A 10,881-nucleotide genomic window follows, 5' to 3' on the forward strand; every position below is an offset into this window, starting at 1 on the left:
GAACGGTATGTGGAATGAAGTGGGCGGGCATCGGGAGGCCACTATGGCACGGGGCAAGCACTATGGGCAGTCTATCTGAAGTGTACCTGGCGTATAAGACGACCCCCCACTTGGAGGCATATTTTTCAGGGCCAAAAAATCGTCTTATACGCCGGCAAATACGGTACATAAAATCAGCTTTATAATGGAGGTACAGTTACAGACTTATCAGAAATCATTGCTCAAAGGCTTGTTAAGAAACTATGGTACATTTATGTATAAACTTCCATCCTAGTGATCTATTCTAGTCATTGAAATGGCGTTGTTGTTTATAGGTAGTAAACCTCTGTATGACCAGTAGGTTGCTATTAGTAGCAGTGGTAACTTGAATAAGTCAATCTGAAAGTTAGATATTGTGATAAAAATCTTCACAATCAAAATTATGATAAAATAAGTATGAAAGGATGTACATAAACATAGTTATGGATGGGATTTAAAGCTATGTTTATCTTTTGTATATAGACATGAGTACAGATGAATGTATGCATAAAAGACAGACTCAGGATTTTGTGTTATATTGTACCACAGATATCACTTGGCAGTTTCTTATCACTTGGAGATAACGCTATGAAACTAGGGTTGAGTTTGAATCAATCATTTTTCTTTTCAACATACATTTATCAAGTATTTATAATAAAGAAAAATCTGTCACAGGATGTCTAACATGGGCAGGGTCCATACCCCCAAGGATCCTTTAAGATGGTAAAGGTGGTAAAGAAAGTAAAGGCTTTACAGAAGGTATAAACAATGTAACATGGGAGCAAAGGGGAAAGAGAAATTAATTCAGACCTTAGTGGAAAGATGAAGAGAAACATAATGATGTATTGGAATGTGAGGGATCCTAACAAGATGAGTCATTTTTAGATAATGAGGTGGAAAGCTTGGATGAGAATAAAATGGCATTTCTTCCCAAAGTGCTGCTGTATGAGGAAATTTAATTGAATAGGGTAAAATAAGAATTTAAATACATGTAATGTCTTCTGTATTGAGTCAATGAAAAGTTTACTAGCCACTTTTGTAAGTAAAGATAAAGTGCTTGTAACAAAGCAAAAACTCTCAAATCTATCCATTCCTCCTATAAATTCTCTTCTTCCATGTGTACTATGGCTAAAGCTCCTAAGTAGTTTCCTTGCAACAATTTCTTTTTCCACCAGGCAGGGTCTACAGTACACAGCTGTATATTGGAAATGGAAAATTAAGGAAACAAACAGATTTGATTCACTCCTTTGCTCCAACTCTTGGCAAGCTCACCATTGTCTGGAGCACAAAATTGCAATGCTCTGTGCAATGGTTCTGTTTCATTTCCTGCAATCTGCACATCTTCCCTCCCATCACCCAAAACAACTGACCACCAACACGCACATACTGTCTTATAGTCATGGCAGACTACTTGCAAATTTTCTGATTTTCCTTTTATGTCTCTGTACATGTTGTATTTGTATCCTTGGATTAAAATGATATTTCTCCCCTTCCTGTAAACTTCTTACTCAAATACACTGAGTGGCCAGATTATTATGACCACCCCAAAGTGCTTCATTGACACTTCCAAAACTACTGAATATTGAAAATTTCCTAAGCAAATACTCTCAAGGTTTTATTATTATTATTATTATTATTTGCATAACTAATTCACTTCATTGTACTAATGGGGTGGTCATAATAATCTGGCCACTCAGTGTATATCTTACTCTTTAAAGTTTTTCTTCAAAACTGTGAGTTACTTACTTATTCCTCTTTAGTCCTGTAGAAACTTAATTGATAAAATGATATTTATCGTGTTTTATATTCTGCAAGAATGGAATGGTATTAAATTTATCTTTGCATCATTTCATAGAGTCTTAGTAGGTTTGTTTTTTTCACCTTTAGTACAGTGCTTTTTCTTAATCATTTTCATGTTACTTCTTGAGAAAAGGAAAACATGAGAAGCATTTAATAAGTGACCAAACATAATTTAAAACAAGCTAAATTAGGAAAAGGTAACAAAATACGAATCTTAAAAGAATTTTGAAGACATGTTTATAGGCATAGATGTTAATAAGAGAAAACAGAAATCATTGAAGGGTCTAAACGACACTATAAAAATAGTTTACCAGTATAAATTTAGAGCTAGCATTGCTTGTATATGGATTTCTATGACCTAATTAGCCATATTACTTGGAATTGAAATTAAGGATTGTGATTCTTACTTTTCCAAATTCATTAGATTGTATGCAGCCCTCTTTCCTCAATGCTTAGGTGGCACTATTCTTATCAATGAATATAATTTGTTAGTGGATTTCCATTTATAGTCAAGAAATGTGTTTTATGAAAGAAAAAATATAATATTTGACTTTATGTCACAAGCTGCAAACTGTCTGTATTCTACATACTATTCTCTCATTGATTTCAGTTTACAAAATATGCTCATCATTGAATTTTTATGTCTAGGCAAGTTGTTGTAATCTTTAGAAGGATTACATCAAACTGTTGAACCTGTTCATATGTACAGTCAATAGGGATCTCTCCAGCTACATGCAATTTTATACTGATTTAGGCAAAATAGAAAATTTGCAGCTAATTTACAACACCCAAAATGGCAATGTTGAAGTTTGAGTAATTGAACAAATGGACATTATACTGAGTCATAAATGTAGATTTAGAAAAATATGCTACAAGAATGTCACAATTAATGCTCAATTTACCAAACGTTTTACAATTGGATCTATAAACAAATACAGTCGCTTATAAGCCATACAGTCCAACAAGGTCACTTTAGTGTGTATATAATCTAGCTGGGCATCACAAATGAATTGTCTGGATAACATATTACAGAGTAGAGGCAGCCAGCACCCCGTAACATGTGGTTCCCACTTTTATGGGTTGAAAAGCTGGATATACTCTGCTTTTCTGGTGGAGTATCAGTAGAGCTTGCCTGAATTTTGACGTTTACAATAATGTGCGAACGCTTCTAATAAGTGCCAACATGAGCATTGAAAAAATACTATGATGTCTTTAACTTGATGGAAATAAAGTAAAAACAAATGTTTTATATGGGAAAATGATTAATAATTATATTGTTTGAGTTTATGGACCCAACAAAGGAGATGATTACTAAAAACAGAAAGAAGACAGGGCAAACATTTGAAGATAATTCAAATTAAACATATTTTTTGATAGTTTCCTATGAGTCTCGATAAATCATCATGAAAATATATTTCAGGTGGGATAGAATATTATCATACGTCATTTATGGAATTCTAAGCATTTCTATTTTTTTAATATACAAAAATATAACTTTCATTTGAAATATAGTATAATGAGTGAATAGCTTAACCAGAGTGTATCTTCTAAATACAAACTTTAATATCAGCAAATATATTTCCAGAGAAAATATGACAGCTGGAATGCTGATACATTTCAGGACACAGATTTTTTTCCTCCACTAAGTCTGGGGCTTCCATGATGAAGAAAGCTGAATTTGCTTGAGAGTGGGGCTAAGGCCAGCTCAGCTTCAGGGCTCGCCCAGGTCGAAGTCACACCACAGACTATGAAGGATGTGATAAATTTGGAGATGATTAGTTGACTTTATTTCAGATCACATGTGAAAAACATCCCCAGAAACCTTTTTAAAATAAAATTAATTCAGTTTTATTTACATACAATAAAATGTCTTCATTTATGTGTCTATTTCAATGAGCAACTACAATCAAACTACAGAAAACCTTTATCACCCCAAAATATTCCCCATGTCCTTTCCCTGTCAATTCAACCTCTTACAATCAACCCCAGGAAATCACTAATTCCCCCCACCCTCCACTATAAAGTTAGACTTTTCTAGTGTTTCATATAGAAGCAATCATATGCTATATTTTTAAAGTCTGAATATGAGGTCCTAGGAAGATTTGTTTACAAATCTTTTTGGAATATATATCTTCATTTCTCTTGGTTAAATACCTAGGATAGGAATTGCTAGGTTTTATTATGTATGTGTTTCATTATTTAGCAAACTGCCAAACGTGTTTTTCAAAGTAGTTGTGGAGTTTATACTCCCCTCGTTGCTCCACAACTTCACCAATAGTTGGCATGGTTAATCTTTACAATGTTAGTTACTTTAATCAGTATGTGTTGGTATCTGAGTATAGATTTAATTTGTATTTCCCTGATAACAAATGATGTTGAGAATTTTCATGTACGTTTTGTCCACTTTTGTAGAACTTTTATGAGTCACCTATTTCAATCTTTTGCCTATTTTGTATTGGCTCATTTACTTATTTTTGAGTTGTAACAGTAGTTTTTTAATATTCATCATACAAATTCAAGGTTTGACACATGTATTGTGAATATCTTCTCCTGGTCTATGGCTTGCCTCTTAATTGTCTTTATAGTTGCTTTTGAAGTGTTTAACGAAACTTCATTTTGATAGAGTTTCATTTATCAAATATTTTTCATGGAAGTTCCTTGGTAACTTTTAAAAATTAATTGACCATAAATATGTAGGTCTGTTTCTGGATTCTGTGTTCTGCTCCATTTACCTAAAGCTGTATTCTTACATACATACTATCCATTCTTGACTACAGTAGTAACTTTATGACAGGTAACTTTATAAGTCTGAAAAGCAGGCAGCCTAAGTCCTCCTACTGTGTTCATATTTTCAAAATTGCTTGCCTGTACCAGGCCTGCTGTATATCCATATAAATTGCAGAATCATCTTGTTAATTTCTACATAAAATGCCTATGGAAATTTTACTGGAATTGCAATGAATTTATGGGCCAGTTGGGGATAATTGTCAGTTTATGATGAACTAACATATTATGGCTCTCCATTTATTTAGTTTTTTAATTTCTCTCAGCAATTCTTTGTAGTTTGTGAGTGTTTTATGAATTCATACTTAATTACTTTATATTTTCTAATGTTATTATAAAGTGTTCTATAAAAAATTTCAATTTTAAAATGTCCCTTACTAGTACATAAAAACAAAATCAAATTTTTATTGACCTTGTATCATGCAACCTTGCTAAACTAACTCATCTTTTGTAGCATCCTTGCTTTTTTACTTTTTTATTTATTTTTGAATGGAAATGTTGTTATGCTCTACACACAAAGATGACTTTAATTAATTTCCTATTTGTAAGACTTTTATTTATTTCTCTAATCTTACTGCAGTGGTTTGGGTCTCTAACACAATGTTTAATCGAAGTGTTAAAAATGGACATTCTTGCCATGTTTGCTGATCTTAGAGGAAAAGAATGCAGCCTTTTACCTTATGTATGATGTTAGCAGTATATTTTTTTCCTGGATTACCATTACCAGATTAAGGAAATTCCCTTTTACTCTTAATATTCTGAGTATTTTTATCATAAATGAGTATCCAATTTATGAAATTATTTTTCTGTATCTTACAGAATAATGTAATGTTCTTCTGTACACTGATAATATGGTAAAATAAATTATTACTTTTTAATTTTTCAATATTTAACCAACATGCCATAGCAAAATAAACTTCTTTATGGATTTTCTTTTACATATTACTGGATTAGATTTGCTATATATTTTTTCTATTTTTTAATGATATTATGTTAGTTGCAGGTGTACAAAACAGTGGTTAAACATTTATAAAACTTACAAAGTGATCCTCCAGATAAGTCTAGTAACCACCTAATACCATCCATAGTTATTATAATATTCTTGACTGTATGCCCTAAGATTCTCTCATTAAATTTAGTGGGGTGACATTGTTTAACAAGATCATGTAAGTTTCAAGTGTATATTTCCATGATACATAGCTTATGTTTTAATAAAGATTTATGCATCCATGACCATAAAAATATTGATCTTTAGTATTTTTTATTATAGTAACTGATATGGTTGTGCTATCTGGGTAATGCTGGCCTTATAAAATGAGATTCCTTTACTTTTGTTTTCTACATGAGCTGTGTAAATAGATGAGGAAACTGATAAACAAAGAGATTATAATAATTGTTCCAAGATTACTGGTATACAGCTTGTAAAGAAGTGGCAAAGCTGGATCAAAAACCAAGCAATTTGGCTCCAGAACCAATACTCTAAGTTTTATTCTACATCTAACTTTAACAGAGCTAGAAACAATTTTATGGGAGTTCACAAGAGAGTCAAGCTGGCTTTTGTGCTGACCTCAGGAACAAAGAGCATGCCTTGCCAGACACAGTTATAAAGGATCAGAAGCAGGAGAAATGTTCTATTTGTCACTTTATTGACATGTAATAGGAGCTGAAAAAAAACTTGGCCCTTATCTAGTACATGTCACTCTTTCAAATTAAGAACATGGGACATAAAAATGATAATTGATTCTAAAAAGGTCACATAGTGAATTAGAAATAAGTCTGGCAATAGAACCTAGGTTTCCTGACTTCCAGTTCAGAGCTCTTCCTACACCTTCTACTTTGCAACATACTTTACCGATTGTTCTATATGTGCACGAGTCTGTCTTTTCCACAGGGCTATTCATCATTCTGAGGGCGGGGACTACAGCATCCAGAGCACAGTTCTAAAGCAAATACAAATGACATCTATCAAAAAACCAAGGATACAACCTTGTATATTTTTTTGTTGTTGTTTGAAACTAGTATGTATGGTTCATTTATTTACATTAATGAATTTTTAATAATATTTTCATAAGTATATAGTATGCTAAATCTACCCCAGGTGATAGAAATATAATGATGAATTTTGAAAAGAGAATTAAGCACACAGTTGCTTAAGCATGGTATCCTATCTCATTATTTGATGCCTTTGCTTGAAATGTCCTCCCCCATAGTATCTATACTCATTTCAAACACTTGCTTCCCTGAGAAGTCTAGCTGAATGGACTTTAAAATGACATTCTCTTTATCTTCTATGTGCCTCATCCCTACCTCTATTACAACACTTAGCACACCTTAATCACATACTGTTCTGTAAAAGCTTGTCATTCCTACAAGAGTTGGAAGGTTGGGCAGTCACATTCTAATTTTCTTATTCAAATTTATATCCTCATCTAAGCACAATTTAACCAAATGCTAACACAATAATTGACACATAGTAGGTACTGAATAAACTAATATATGTTGATTAAGCAGTAATATGCTTTCACCTTAAGCTATGCATAAGTTTAATCATTAATTTTGAGGGAAAGTTTTTTAAAGTCCATATGAATTAAATCAGTGATGTAATTAATAGCAAAACACTATTTATTCACTTGGTTCATGTTTCTTCTCCTTCAACTTTCAGATATCAATAATTGTGATACATAGATTATGTTAATTGAAGCAGATTTTACTTTAATGTGAGGTTAAAACATTTTCAAAATTCATTTCTGAATGGATCATTGAATGTGTGAAATCTATCATTTGGATAATATAACACACATTTATTGAATGCCCTCATGTTTACTGAACTTGGAGTTCATTGGTGTGCAGATGAACCATAATAGAGATACCAAGAAAGTAGAGGGAGTGGAAATCCTGATAGATTATTTAAGGAAAGAAATAGTAGGATTGGTTGGCATATTAGATGAAGCTACAAGGGTGAAGGAGACAGAAAAAAGTCTACCTGTCTAATCTTAGGAATCAAAAGAATGATAGTTTCTCAAAGCAAAATTGAGGAGTAGGTAAAAATAAATATCTTAGGAGGACAGAAGAATTTGTGTAGAGACATGTTTATTTCATATAACCAGCTAAGCTCTCATATAGCAACACTACAAAGGCCGTGTGAATATAAAATTAAATGGTCAATGAGAGGACAGAGGTGTAAATGTGATGATGTCATCAAAATATTAAACACTACCTAAAGAAATACCAAACTAATCTGATATTTGTGAGCCCTCAAAGGAAATGGCTTAACTAAGTACAGTCCATGGGTCTCACTCACAGGTTCATGGCATCAAAGTCAATTTATAGTCCCCTATAGATATATCTGAGTAAACAAAAAGATTACCAGATATAAAAGGAAGCTTCTTAACTGAAAATGAGAGAACCATCATTAACAACAACGACAAGAAAAGACTCAACTTAGACTAAAGAGAACTATTATCCTCATTAAAGAAATTATATATATCCCACGTTCAAAGGCTGTTAGATCACGTTGTTTACCCATATCTTCAGAAAAAGAAATCATTTCTACTGTCGTGGTAAACAACCTGCTTCCTATTTATAATGGTCTGGCCCTCTAGCAGCTTCAGCGTGAAGTTATAGCTAATTTGCCTACAAATGTCAGGTGGTCATAATAATCTGGCCACTAAATATATATATATATATATATATATAGCCACAATCCACAACATAAAATAACTCTTAGAAACTTAAAATATATTAGCAATTTCTGACTGAAATGTAGAAAATAAAATTGAAAACATTTCTAGAAAAGGACAAAAATACAATGATAGAGCCCGGCCAGCATGGCTCAGTGGTTGAGGTTTCACCTATGAACCAGGAGGTCACAGTTTGATTCCCAGTCAGGGCATATGCCCAGGTTGCAGGCTCGATTCCTAGTGTGGGGTGTGCAGGAGGCAGCCAATCAATGATTCTTTCTCTCTCATCATTGATGTTTTTATCCCCCTCTCCATCTCCCTCTCTCTGAAATCAATAAAAAATATATTTTTTAAAAAGACAATGATAGTGTTAATGTAAAAACATTCAAACTGTAAAGATTTTTTGTGAGTTTATGTGAGCCAAACTGTCGACAATTGCTGGGAAGCAGAATCTCAACGGATTAGTATGATGCTCCGGAGAAAGGCAGTTCTTCACCTAGTTTTGTACATTACAATCAAAGGAGGAGACAGAAGTGGGTTACAGGAAATCCATTGGTGATAGATTAGGGAGGTGGGAGAAACCTCTGGGATTGGGTAAAAAGCAAAATGATAGACACATAATACTTCTTTTACCCAGGTGGGTGCAAGATAGTTAACAGTCAACAATTAACATGACAACAATAACAATGAAGGAATTCATGCTCTCTGCCCTGGTGCCCAGACATATTTGGTTGTGCCCCAAGGGGTCTGGAAAAAAGGAAGTTACCAGTTACCTTGACATTTCACAGGTGTGTTACCTTAGATACAAAAAGACAATAGGTTCAGTTAAGGTAAAGATTGACCTTTGTCAGGGAAGATACTAGTCTAGGATATGGCTACCCATTATAAACTGCTTTTAGTTAAAGTTTTAATTTCAGACCATCTTTTGAGGTTACTTTAAGTCTTTGGGTTTGCAAAACCACCATGCAGGCCTTCACAGAGCTAGTCAGGTTAGCATGTGGCCTTTTTTCCGTCCACAATAGAAACTAAAAATGTATAAAATAATCACATGTCTGCATTTGACCATTGATTTGAGTGTATCCTTAAAAGACTGAATGTAACAGAAGCCCAGGACATTTTTGGAAATTGTATGCCCTCTAGCAACTTTGTGTGAATTTGTATACAAGCACGATTTTGTGAATTATATAAAATGTTACAAATACATTTGAAAATTAAAGACCAGTCCATGAGATCTAATTAACAAATCAAGAAGTGCAGCGAGAACAAGAACAGAGGAAGAAATGGCCAAGGAAATGTTTTTTTTTAAAAGTCCTAAAACTAAAGGATGTGAGTTTCCAATCATGCCTGACAAAAAGATGAAACAAACTCAGAAAGTCGCATCACTACAAAATTTCAAAAGACTGGGAATAAAGAGAAAAATTACACACATTTCCAGACAGAAAGATGAGAAGACAGATACACACAAAGTCTCAATGAAGTCTGGCTCCAGACTTCTCAACAGCAACACTAGAATTGAGAACGTATGAAAAAAAAATACCTTTAAAATTCAGAAAGATAATAACCATAGAAGAAATTGAAACAGTGATCAAAAATCTTCCAGCAAACAAAAGCCCTGGTCTGGATGGCTTTACAGGGGAGTTCTTCCAAGCATTCAAAGAAGAACTAAAACCTATCCTCCTCAGACTATTCCAAAAAATTCAAGAGGAAGACACACTTCCAAGCTCTTTCTATGAAGCCAGCATCACCCTAATTCCAAAACCAGATAAAGTCACCACAAAATAGAGAACTGCAGGCCAATATCCTTGATGAACATAGATGCTAAAATCCTCAACAAAATTCTAGCAAATCAGATCCAGCATTACATTAGAAAAATCATACACCATGACCAAGTTGGATTTATCCCAGGGATACAAGGATGGTACAATATCCGCAAATCAATAAATGTGATACATCACATAAACAAATCACAAAAATCACATATTCATAAAAAATCACTTATCAATTGATGCAGAAAAAGCATTTGACAAAATCCAACACCCTTTCTTTTTTTTAGTATATTTTATTAATTTTTTACAGAGAGGAAGGGAAAGGGATAGAGTTAGAAACATCGATGAGAGAGAAATATCGATCAGCTGCCTCCTGCACACCTCCTACTGGGGATGTGCCCACAACCAAGGTACGTGCACTTGACCAGAATCAAACCTGGGACCTTTCAGTCCACAGGCTGATGCTGTATCCACTGAGTAAAACCCATTAGGGCCAACACCCTTTCTTGATAAAACTCTCAGCAAGGAGTGAATAGAGGGATCATACCTCAACATAATAAAAGCCCTATATGACAAACCTACAGCCAACATCATACTCAATGGGCAACAACTAAATTCATTTCCCCTAAGAATAGGAACAAGAAAGGGATGCCCATTTTCACCACACTTGTTCGATATAGTACTGGAAGTGCTAGCCATAGTGATCAGACAGAAGAAGAAATAAGAGGCATCCAAATTAAAAAAGGAGAAGTAAAACTGTCCTTATTTGCAGATGACATGATACTGTACATAGAAAACCCCAAAGACTCCATCAAAAAACTACTAGACCTAAT

The sequence above is a fragment of the Myotis davidii genome, unplaced genomic scaffold (assembly GCF_000327345.1).
Source record: "Myotis davidii unplaced genomic scaffold, ASM32734v1 scaffold331, whole genome shotgun sequence".
Lineage (NCBI taxonomy): Eukaryota > Metazoa > Chordata > Mammalia > Chiroptera > Vespertilionidae > Myotis > Myotis davidii.